Source organism: Zootermopsis nevadensis, unplaced genomic scaffold (assembly GCF_977971745.1).
Source record: "Zootermopsis nevadensis isolate Lab colony 2312 unplaced genomic scaffold, Znev_1.0 Znev_ptg000015l, whole genome shotgun sequence".
In the NCBI taxonomy this organism is placed as follows: Eukaryota; Metazoa; Arthropoda; class Insecta; order Blattodea; family Termopsidae; genus Zootermopsis; species Zootermopsis nevadensis.
The window spans coordinates 4,721,126-4,733,465 of NW_028259147.1; the positions used below are offsets into that span (position 1 = coordinate 4,721,126).

The window sequence follows — 12,340 nt, forward strand, 5'->3', positions numbered from 1 at the left end:
AGTGTAATTAAAATAACAACGCAAGATCAACCATAATAAGAATATGTAACAGCATTTAAAACATCTGATCTTTTAATAGCTACTGAGATATTGTAAATTATCATAGACAGAAATCAACTTTCCCGAGGGCTATTTGCACGTTCGAATCTTGATTCTCAAGGGATTTGTCATAAGGTGTTTATCGGAGGGAGTTTACAAATAAATTTATACTTTTCGTCGGTGAACAGAGATTTCTTTTTGCACAATCTTGGAAGGCCGGCGGTTTAGATGGTGTAAACATTCTATACACGGAAGGAAGCAGATTCTTGGGTACCATTAACACATGAGCTCGGAATGTTGACCCCATATCTGGGGCAAGTACAGCGGCTTATAATAATAACCAGAGCTAACTGTGTCACACGATTGTGTGGACCGCACGCACATACTGGAGCACAGTGGAAGCAAGAGCGACTTACGTGTAAGGAAAACCCAAAAATTTGGATGCAAATAAACACATTAATTCTGAATCAGATAAAAAATTTAGTAAATTAATTAATTAATCGAATACACAAATAATTAGCTTTCGATCTGATTAACTAATTAATTGATTGTTGTGTTAATAAGGCTTGTGTTTGTTTAGTGTAGAAAAAAGGATGCGGCTAGGGTGTGAAGCTGGGACTCCTGTAAATTTTGAGATTAAGAACGCGTGGAAATTTACCTCAACGCCCTCTGCATTTCTTAATGATAATCTGCAAATTTCAGGGGTAATTTTACTCTCTCAGGTGCTGAGTCCCATGTGTTCATATTATTTTTCAAGCAGTTACAGCGTTGAGATTTTGAAGTTGCCATAATTGTTCATTATGCCTGTACTTCCCGTTGGAGACAGATCGGCGTACTTTACATACCAGATGTGGAGAAACAATGACAGGGTTTCGTAAAATTTTGTATGATCAGCATGCCATCGGAGATCTCTGCATCATAATTTCTTTAATTCTTTTATAGGCCTATATGTTACGACATAGCAATAAGAAGGGACCAGGACACTATAGTAGTTGTCACCATATTTCATACTTCAAGGACACAGCAAAATTATACGACGTTCCAACACGAACACCAGAGCATAGACGAGTGAAGACAGCTCAAAACTCTCAACACAGGAAAGTCAGCTGACAGTTTTGCCGCGGCTTCGAGAAATACACTTTGGTTATGACAAAAAGTAGTACCATTCAGTAGGTCCAGAGGGCACGGATCTTTACCTCCATGCTTCCAAAACACCTTATTATGACGCTTACTTACCGTCAATATGTTAACGGGACTATCGTACTGTTTTGCATGTTCGATAGTTCAACTGAAGAAATTACGTTCAAGAAACTTTTTCAAATTTAAGTTAAGCACGGGCATAGGTTACTGGACATCCCGATTTTAACAGATAAAGCTTAAATTAACGATCTCAATAGGCAAGTTTCCCTTAATTACGTCTTTTTTCCCACACCAATCCGCATTCTACAAGTTCGTTTCTCTCTCTCTCTATCTGCGACAGGACTGGCCAGTATGCAAATTATCAAACACTCAGTTCCCATTTTGAGCCTAAATTTAGTCTTGGCACTTGGCTGGACTCAGAATAAAGAAATTAAATTATCTTAACCCTTCAATGCACATATTTGTACCAAACGCTTTAACATTCAGCAAATCTGCATCTTTACCACTGAGTGTATTTACTAGATTTATGTGATTCTTATAATAAACAGCGATTATTTACTTAAACAACATTAACCACTTTATCTTCACAATGGTTGTTGTGTTGTGTTTTCTTTCCAGTACGGACTGAATTCTTATAAAATACTTAGACGAGTTTCGGCTTCAGAGAGTTGTAATTATAACTGCAATTTCCTCTTTGTTTACCCGGAGTAAAGGGGCCAGTAATAAGATTAAGAACACATGTAGTATTTTTTTCAACATCCAAATCTACATGCCACTTAAAAACTATACGAAAATATCAGATCGATAAATTCTCGTTTGGACGTCCTATAGCCACATTATAACCCTAAACTCCATAGTGCATTTTGTGGATGTGTCTGAGGTGTAGAGAATTTGGTTTATTTGGGCACATCCAGAATTATGACGTCACACTGAAGCACGTATTCTTCCTTAACAATGCGTCGGCCACAATAAGCAACAAATGAAGCATAGAGACAAGACGACAGGAAAACAAAACAACATCTGTCTCAGCAGTCACAATTACTCCAGTACAAAGACAAACATATTTAACATTCAAAGGCAAACGAAATTCAGGAGATTAGAGCACAATGCCTTTGTTATACCTCTAAGATTTCAGTAAACAGGCAGAACTTTGGAACAAACGTTTAAAGAACTGAGGAAACCCCACAAATTAAGGAACTGAAACAAATAGCAAGAAACGTGTATACTCTTGGTAACACAATGTTATTCATTGTCGCAGTGTTGTGGCTGTAAACCACAACTGCCTACGCTGTCAACAATACGCCATGGATAGACAAAAGACGATACAATGGTCGTGTTGAAGGGGCTTTGGAGGCGACAACAGTTAGTACATTGAAACAGGGCAATGGACATGTTACAGAGAATGGACTTGCTGGAGCATTCAATTAGGACAGAAGAGGGCAAAGAGTTTAAGTATCATATTTCATCCTAATTTCATGGAAGAACTACAAAACTTTGTCAATCTGAAATCACCATAACTTAACACAACGGATACTAAAATACATATTCTTCTGTTCCGACTACTGATTTTGTGTGCTCATACACTGATCTTTGACCAAAGAGACAGCAGGTACACTACACTCGCTCATAGAATCTTATTCTTCTTCTCCTCTCTCCTACAAATTTTCTACGACATTAATATTATCACAAATTTCTCGTCTTATTTTCAAAGTCCTGGCCGAGTTGTTTGCATTCCTCTTTTAAATCTTGGCCCGAAGATCGGCTCTACTGACAGTTTCTTCGTGATTTTCCTCAGCCAATCCAGACAATGTTTGCGTAGTACGTTTACTTAGGCCACAACTGCTTCCTTCCAAATACTTTCCAGTTCATTAACAATCGTGTCCTGCGACGCTATAAGGTCTACAGAATGAGCTACTGACACGATCGTTAAATAAAGTACAAATAAATTGTCTAATTTTTTCTCGTTTTCATTATTATTTCGCATTATGTCCTTATTCTCAATCGATTCGCTTCTGATTTTTTGGTTATAGAATAATACATTTCGGATGTGGTAGTTTTATACGAACTTGTATTGTCCGCATTCTATTTATCATGGCCTCTTATAAAAGAACCACAGGGAGGAAGTAACATTATTATGACACGTTTTGCGCATGTCCTGCTAGCTGAGTGTACTATCAGCCTCTTGAAAAAAAAGCTCTGTTAGTTAGTTATTATTAAATGAAAAATCTTTTATTTGCGCTAATTTTTAATTAAACATATTCGCAAAAAGTTGCGTCTCATACGCTCACAGTAAAACAAGAAATTATTCAGAACAAATATAAATTAATTCCTTTATCTCTAAACATGGGTTACATTTGCATATAAAGGGCGGTCTACGGGCTACACTTAATTCCCCCCTTGTCCGCTCGGAATCTTTGAGACGATGTCTCCGAAATTAGATAACAGCAAATGTGGGTGTTCCAAACATTCTTGTTTTCATTATGACGACTCTAGTTCCGATATGCAAGGCCTCCTCTGAAAAGCTTCATGCTTCAAGGAGGCCATGGAGTGTCGTAACTCCTTCACAACACAAACTTTGTTTACGATTATAATGTCACTACTTGCAGCAACAACGGTTTATGTAACCTTATTCAACTGGGGTCTGCATGCAGGACATTGTGGATGAATAGTGAAACAAATAGTTATATGGCGAAATTTTAGGTTCTCACGGCAGCGAGTATGAAGACGACAGTCTTATTTGACAGCTTGATCTTATGAAAATAACAAATGTAAACAATCTGTTTTGTCCACTAATCATATAAAGCCATCTTAATGATACTCTAAAATATCCTTATCAGTGTTCCAGATGACCGCTTAATAAATGGCCCCTTCACCATAATATTTCAACAACCACCCACTTCCAAGTACTGCCGAGGTTAAGAAAGACTAGTAGTTATACTTCTCTCCCCCCCAAGCGCCTAAGTGGCGTATAGTGGGACAGCTTTACTTTTAACATTTCAGAAATTCTCTCCTCCATGCTGCACACCCAGTCCATAACTTTTTGATTTTACCACTCTAGCAATACAAGTGACCTGTATAAATTATGAAATTTTTCACTTAATTCCTTAAATTTCTTGCAAACTTTCGTCTATCTTTGATCCAAACATCTTCATGATTACGTTTTCAGAAAAGTAATTTATATTTTTTCAACAGGACTAGAGATATTAAGCATCCACACAAAAAAGGAAAGGTTTGTACGGTTCACTTGTATCTACAGACCATATTTTGATCTCAAGTACATTCATTTCGTAACCTGTGTTTCGAAGACGGAACCACGAGGAACACTTGTGACTGGATCAATTTGACTTAACCCACTTTCACCCGCAACCAGCCATATGAACCCCCATCCCGGTCGCTTTGTTTGCTTGTCTGTATAGCTGAAGGAGACTTCCTCCCACACCACTGCACCATGCATCTAACTTCTATTATATAATACGAACAACAATAATTATAATTAGATTTAATCCGGAGCTCGGTTGACAGAAGAGATCTCGCGCTACTGTGGTCTTTTAGGGCAGAAGCAACTCACACGAGGATATGAATTTATGTAAGAGCCCGCCTTACGTCGTAACGCATTGCTACTGTGCTAGAAACAAAGGCCTCCTTCAGAAAATGTGACGTGAAGAAAAGTCCTCTTGTAGCAGGGTCTTATCTCGAAGGCGGAGAGATCAGGAAATTCAGCCGCACTCTGCACTGGCTGGCCAAAACAGAGAGAACCCATTGTCAGCCATCTTACTTGTCATTATCTTAACATCATTTTGATGCCTCTGTGATCTTTACATCACAAATATAGGCCTCCTGGAATCGTCTTCATTGTCCTCAGTTTCCACAGCAATATCCATAAACACTTCGTCACCGGCTCCAACTTCTTAAATATCTTTATTTCTTCCTTCATATATCATGACCTTACCGAACGTAGCAGACGAGTGTCCAGCTCAGAATTTCGGAGGTCGTATCTCCAAATTTCGGCACAGAGATCGGCTATCCTGACTGTCGTTGTTAATGATTTTCCTCAGTCCACAACGAAAAATGCCTACCCGCACCTCAAATCAGATTATTTAAAATTACTGAAACCTTGTTTTTATCGACAAAGTTTATTTTCTGGGTTATGATGCAGTGTGTACTAGTAGATTCGGAGAGACATACTGTTCCAATCTTCGGCCCAGAATATGGAAGCAATATGTTTCTCAGAGACTTTCATATATCTACGTGTATGCAGAGCGTCATAATCCAGGAGGACAAAAATGTAATCTTCACCGCCTTGAGAACCTCAGATATCAACTGGAACCCTGACCTTATCTATTGCAAAAAATCATTTAGTTCTTATTAAAACATCATGAGGTTTACTTAGCTTGTAGATCAGACCGTGGTATACTCTACCATCGCAGGATGTGAGCTTTACAAGATTTTCTAGCCGCTCAACATAGTCTGGTCCTTTTATTTCGATGTCATTGATACAAATACATTTTATAACGAATACGTTTACTGGCGTATTAAATGACGTTTTTAACTGCAATGTCAAACGGAAGAATTGTACGAGGGTCGCTCATTAAATAATGCCCCACATTTTTTTTCTCAGCCAATAATGAAGATAGAAAAGTGTACTTTTACATGCTTGAGATTTGATGTTTCTCGCGTTCGTGTACGGAGTTTCAAATGATTCCAACCGATGGCGGAGCTGTAGTGAACTGTTAAAATGGCGTCTGTGAACGACTCTCGTTACAAGCAACGAGCTGTAATTGAATTCTTTTTTGCTGAAAAAGAAACGGTGGTGAACATTCATAAACGTTTGTGTGCTGTGTATGGAAGCTGTGCAGTCGATAGGAGCACTGTTGGTCGCTGGGCTAAGAGAGTTAAAGCTTCAGGAAGTGAAGAAACCGAGCTCCATGATCTGCCGCGCTCTGGGCGTCCTGCCACAGCCATCACTCCAGACATGTTGAACCGCGCGGATGCCATTATTCGTGAGGATCGGCGCATCACAACTCGACAATTGGCCCAACAGCTTTCAGTCAGCAATGGAAGTGTGATTGCAATTATCCGGGCTCTCGCATATTCAAAGGTGTGCGCAAGATGGGTTCCACGAAGTCTCACAGCAGACCACAGGATTCAAAGGAAAACGATTTCTTCTGAATTGTTGGAGCGTTTTGATGCTGAGGGAGAGGTCTTTCTGTCCCGGATCATTACAGGTGACGAAACCTGGATACACCACTTTGAGCCGGAGACAAAAAGGCAGTCAATGGAGTGGCATCATCCTCAATCACCGAGAAAGAAGAAATTCAAGACAACTCCCTCCGCCGGGAAAGTCATGATGACTGGCTTTTGGGACAGTGATGGGGTCATTCTTGTGGATGTGTGCGACCATCAATTCAGACGCGTACATCAGGATCCTGAAAACCCTCAAGAAGCGTTTCTGACGAGTTCAGCCTCACAAGCATCCAGCAGAAATTTTGCTCCTGCACGACAATGCACCCGGGAAGAAATCACCAAATTGGGTTGGACGGTGCTGCCCCATCCACCCTCCGACTTCCATCTCTTTGGGCCACTCAAAGATGCTATCCGCGGAACAAGGTTTGAAGATGACGAGAGCGTAATTCAAGCAGTGAGGACATGGCTACGTGCACAGGACAAGAGCTGGTACCGGCAAGGCATGCATGCACTTGTTCCACGCTGGCGTAAAACTGTACAAGTTGATGGGGACTATGTGGAAAAATAGTATGTGTAAAGGAAACATTGATTTATATTGTCACTAAATTTCAGCCATCTTGAATAAATATATTCTGAGGAAAAAAATGTGGGGCATTACTTAATGAGCGACCCTCGTAAATTACGTGATACGACGTGGAATCTAATGGTCTTGGTCTAGCCTTAAGGTACTTTCCTGTGTTTTCCCTGGAGGAAATTCGATGATGCATGAAAAAAATTGGTAAACACAGATTCCTGCTGGAACTCGAATGTAGGTACTTCCGGGTAGGATGAAATATGCCGCGGGATCGTCATGTGAGATTCAAGTTGTTACAGAGTTCCGTGTTTTTCACAAAGGCAAGTGAAAACGGGGGTTAATAATCTGAGAGGCTGGACATCCCTTAAGGTGCTGCCACACACCTTTAATTAATCTTACTGTTGTGGTATTCAGTTCTACTTCAGGCAGAAGTTGGGAAAGTTTTGCTTTGTGCATTACCGGAACAAAGGACATAAAGATCAATCATGTAAAAGCCTTCTCAATGACTGACCAAATGACTGATTAATTAAACGAAATTAATTAGATAAGCGACTAAAATAATCCTTCTGAAGCAGCCAAGAAATATAAAGTTAACTGAAAAATGATAGAATGATTAACGAATAATGAATTATAAATAAAATATAATGGAACGGTAGTGGCCTAATTAAAAGTACGAGTCCAGTATTTGCTTTAGGAGACTGAGGAAAATGACAAAAAACCTTAGTCTCGATAAGTGGTCTGCGGGCATTGATACGAACCCGGGAACCTCCAAATACGAAGCAGGAGTGCTATTTGATAAAGGTTCATACAAAACTTTATACAGAATATGCATCAGATGAGAGTTAAAATTTCAGACCTCTCGCATTTGCTGAAATCGTTTATAACAAAAACCGAATGAAGTCTTTAATCACTATCATCACTGTTGTTATTATCATTATTATCAACATCATAAATATTATTGCTGTATTATTTTTATTTTATTATTGGGTTATCAGTGCCTAACAGTAATTGTTTTATGCTATTAATTAAGCACTTGAATATACGAAATTAATTAAATCATTAGTACGGTTTATACGTCTACTGTATAGTTCTTAATCATGTCGATAAATTTCGTGATAATTGTCAGAGCATTTATATGGCGTGTCTTCAGGCATAGACTTGCAGTTTCGCCATGATGAGTTATGCTATACTATTTTCTGATCGTTAATGTACAGCATCTATCTTATATGTCTGTAGCAATCTTATGAGATGTTTTTAATTCCTTGCACAAAGGCCCTTTATATCAAAGTGCTTTCACGTAACTCATGAAACATGAAATCTAATTACCTGACTGCTGCTGCATGTCTGTGTATCGTGCTATATGTCACACTCGCGAATGATTTCCATTTCCTAAGTTCTAAGATGGTGGTACCAGTACATACAATAGTGGCTCTGTCGTAAGTCTTAACATAACAGAATACTTGTAACATATAACAGACTTAAGAGACATTTACAGCAACCTTCAACTCAGCCATTAAAACTCAACACGAAGCCATTTTCTGTGATAAATGTCTTGTTTTATAATTAACTATACTAATGTAGGAGTAGGTTTTAGAGGTGATAATTCCGTGCCAAAATGCAGTAACTTTGTAATGTTCTGCTATTAGATTTACAGCTGTCTTGCTCTTACAGCGGCTAAGGAGACGGTACTGAGTAACACAGTAATACGTTTTACTTGAGTAGAAATACATTTGAGTGGAGTTACAAATTCGAAAGAGGAAGACAGGGAGAGAAAATCTAATAATAGCTCCACCATGCCTCAGCGTTCTACCCCCATCCTCAGCCACCCCTCTCTCCTCTTCGTCCTGTTTCTCAACCAGAATTTACATTTTACCAAGATGGCGTTCTCTCACACATTTCTCCTTGTGATACAAGATTAAATACTGGCCTATTGTCTCCTTTGTTGTATTAGATATGAGGAAATATTTTTTATCTCTTTGAGGTTCAAGTCAAGATACATCTATGGCCGTACAGACGTAAATATGGCACAGAGGTAGGTAAGCCTAGCAGATGCAAGTTGTACTTACTTAGAAGAGCCAATTTTCAGATACACATACATTTTGTACACAGCCTGTACTATTCACCTTACGGATAAGAGATTATTTACCAGACAAAAATAAACGTCGAAGAAATATAAAATTAGCAAATTTCCTTTAATCTTTTCATCCCAGTATTTTAAAGTAACTCGTTTCTCTGATTTCGTGTTTCCACTGTAACACCTGATGTCTATAGTCTACTTAACAAGTCACAAAATTCCAAAATAAAATTTCGAAAAATAGAGGAGAGGTTTCATTTCAAGAGTAATGAGCCACTCAGGTAAGAAATGTGTTGCTGACGTGTTCTATATTTTTTCTGGGGAACTAATGTCTATCCAAACATTTTCGCTCCGATAAAAAATTAACTTAACTTAGCGATTGACGTTTGAAATGTGCCTAAAAATCGCACAGGTTTCTGTGGGGAGTGTCCGATATTTCTTGTGATTTTACTTCAAATCTGTGTTGACAAATTTTTGTAAAACTCCACAGAACAACATTTTTCGAAATTCCATTTAACTGCATATCTTAAAATTTATTTCTAGCCTGGCTTCCGTCAGTAAAACTAGATTTACTATCCTAGCGTTCTTCAAAAGATTTGAAAATAGTTGAGTAAATTTTTAAACCTTTTAGAATTTTCATTTCTAGCATCGACGTATAGACCTAGCTCTAAAATAACACTCTATTCCCTAAAGTGTTACTTTATTGCTAATAATCTACAAGCAAGTGCACTTACAAAGGGGGAAGTAAATCTGAAATGAAACATTATACGTATGTGTTCCGAAGGAGGAGCTTCTTAAGGAAATCTCAACATTACCGAAATGTCTTAATGAATCCTCTGCTGTGACTGGCTTACGTCACTAAGATGGCTCTTTAGAATAGTCTTCAATCTCTCAGGTTTGTGAAGTGCTGGAGGAATGTGGAGAGAACATCTTGCTAATGGTGCAAGTCTCTCTCTGTGCCTTTGTCTTCTGATTTCCATTTAACCAAGATGGCAGCGGCCGTAACAACGATCATCAGCCAAAATTGCAGAGTGTGTAGGGAGTATTAGGGAACCCGAGGTAAGTGGTATCGTCAGCTACTGAACAGCAATGAAACGCCACGTATCAGCAGAACTAAAACATCCGGTTGGAATCTCTGCCGGTCTACAGACTATAATTACTGAGGTTTACTTGTGGTTTTTCCCAGTCTCTCCAGGCGAATTTATCGACAGTACTCCGAAAATTGACTAAAATAGCCTCCTCCCAGTTCCTTACCCATTCACTATTCATAACCATTTTCCTTACTCATTCGAAGCTTTGTAATTGAAATAGTATCGTTAAATAACGTTGGAATTATTCACTGATTCGTGACTTTACTGAGTTATCACAGCCCAGATGTGTGTGACACCTAGATTTGGATCAATATAAAACAACAATAAGTTGTGTTAAAGTTGAATTAAAACTTAGTGATACCCATCCTAACCTCACATTGTTTTACGATGATACATTTTAATAGTATACCTGTCCTTCCGACCAGAATACCTTTCAAATAAGCTATACGTTTCTCTACGGTCTTCTGGGATGTAGAGCTCTGTAGTTTGGTAGGAGGTTACGAATGTTTCAGACATCCATATCATCAAGACGATCATCGTTCTAATAATGGAGATAACAAGGACCTCTAAAACTTTGGTAAAATTCTACCAGACTGCACGGAGCTACAACCAAGAAAACGACCATTTCTATACTCACCACCGTGAGAACCTCAAACCCTACTTCTAAATTCCTCTTTCAAATTCCTTATTTAGGCCTATTAAAAATTCATGACCTCTCATCTCATTTCACACTATATAGGCCTAGCATCTGTAGTTAATAAAGCATCGATAAATAAGAAGAATATATTAACATCTATCCATAGGATACATTTTGAGACTAGGCCCTCATCATCAAATACCAGGATAATATCTTGAAATGGACAAGAATGTCTCCTCCCAAACGCTTGTCTATCAATATTCATAATAGTTTTACCATTTCATGTCCAAAATGTGAAATTGATATCGACCTCGATTGAGAAGATTAAAAATTACGTAAATATTTCTGAGTTACTAAGAACTGACAAATTAAGAAGTTGGAGATTAGTCAGGATTGTTAACATTTGAATGTCTTATGAAAGAAAGTTAAGTATCTTCTTCGATTTGAAGACGCCTTTGACTGTAAGACACACCGTTAATTTAGTAATAGGTTTTGCCGAAAAAAATCACTATATAGATTCTTGTACACCATCTTAAAATTGAGGAAATACCGTATGTATGTCTCACTTTGTATAGGATACACACAAACACATGTAGAAAATAACAAATCTGTTTGTACTCACCAAATACTCAAACGTCTGTCACACGACGAGGTTTGCAGTTTGTTGTTTCAGGCATCTTGAAGAAACATCTATCCTGTTGTGTATAGCACTAACAAACGTATTAAACCAAACCAATTTCCAACATTTTCCAAGAGTAACACAGCTGTTCTGAAACACGCTGTATTATGTCCGAGTACACAACTTCATTATACAAATCGCCAGCATCGTAGCCTGCTGTAGGAATTGTTTCGTAACACAGTAATATCCGCTCCGATCTGTCTTCATACCTAGGACCACTCACAAATTCCGCACACTGTATCTGGTATCGCTACAAGAGAGCACCATTTTTCAAAAACACTGTCGGACATATTTCAATGGCAGCGACTCCACTATGCAGCAACGCTATCTGTAGTTGCAACTTGATGATAATGGGAAATAAATATCGCTACGCAGACTACACGAATCCGAAACTAATTAAAATTTAAAGTTACAGTACACATTCAGTTACATTAAGAAACAAAACAAGAGCTAACTGCATTTAAATTACCTTCAAATTGCTACACAGCTGCAGTTTAACCTAACCAACAAATTCTTCTCGCGCAGTAACAAGCAACTGGCTTCTTCTGAGAAAAACAAACGAAACGCGATACTCTGGGCGCGTTCATGCGTGGCGAGAAAAAGTTGCTGCACGCAAAGACAGGGTGTTTTCAATTTGTGACTTCTTATAAAGTGGAGGGAAAAGCAAATTGTGAAAATATAAATAACAAATACGTTTTAAATTAATATAATATAGAGTGCTATACAGATTTATAATTATAGGGAGTGAAATAAATAAGAAAGGAGTTCATATTTCAAGAACCAAGAATGAATAACTGCTGTAACCTGTAACCTTACATGAATAAACATGGACTCATTAGCGGCCATATTCCACAAAGACAGTCTCATCCTATCGCAACAACAGTAGCAGTAGTATGGAATTACTCAATATTTCGTAATAGAT

General features: G+C 38.3%; 1 protein-coding gene across 2 annotated transcripts in view; it reads right to left on the reverse strand.

The window, feature by feature from the left end:
• Positions 1-11,935, reverse strand: part of LOC110838777 (peroxisomal acyl-coenzyme A oxidase 3) — a 117,013-nt gene extending 105,078 nt beyond the window's left edge. For both annotated transcript variants that reach the window (XM_087349097.1, XM_087349093.1), the window contains exon 1: positions 11,362-11,935. The gene's annotated coding sequence lies outside the window, so the exon portion shown is untranslated. The remainder of the gene's footprint in view (positions 1-11,361) is intronic.
• Positions 11,936-12,340: the final 405 nt, after the last annotated feature.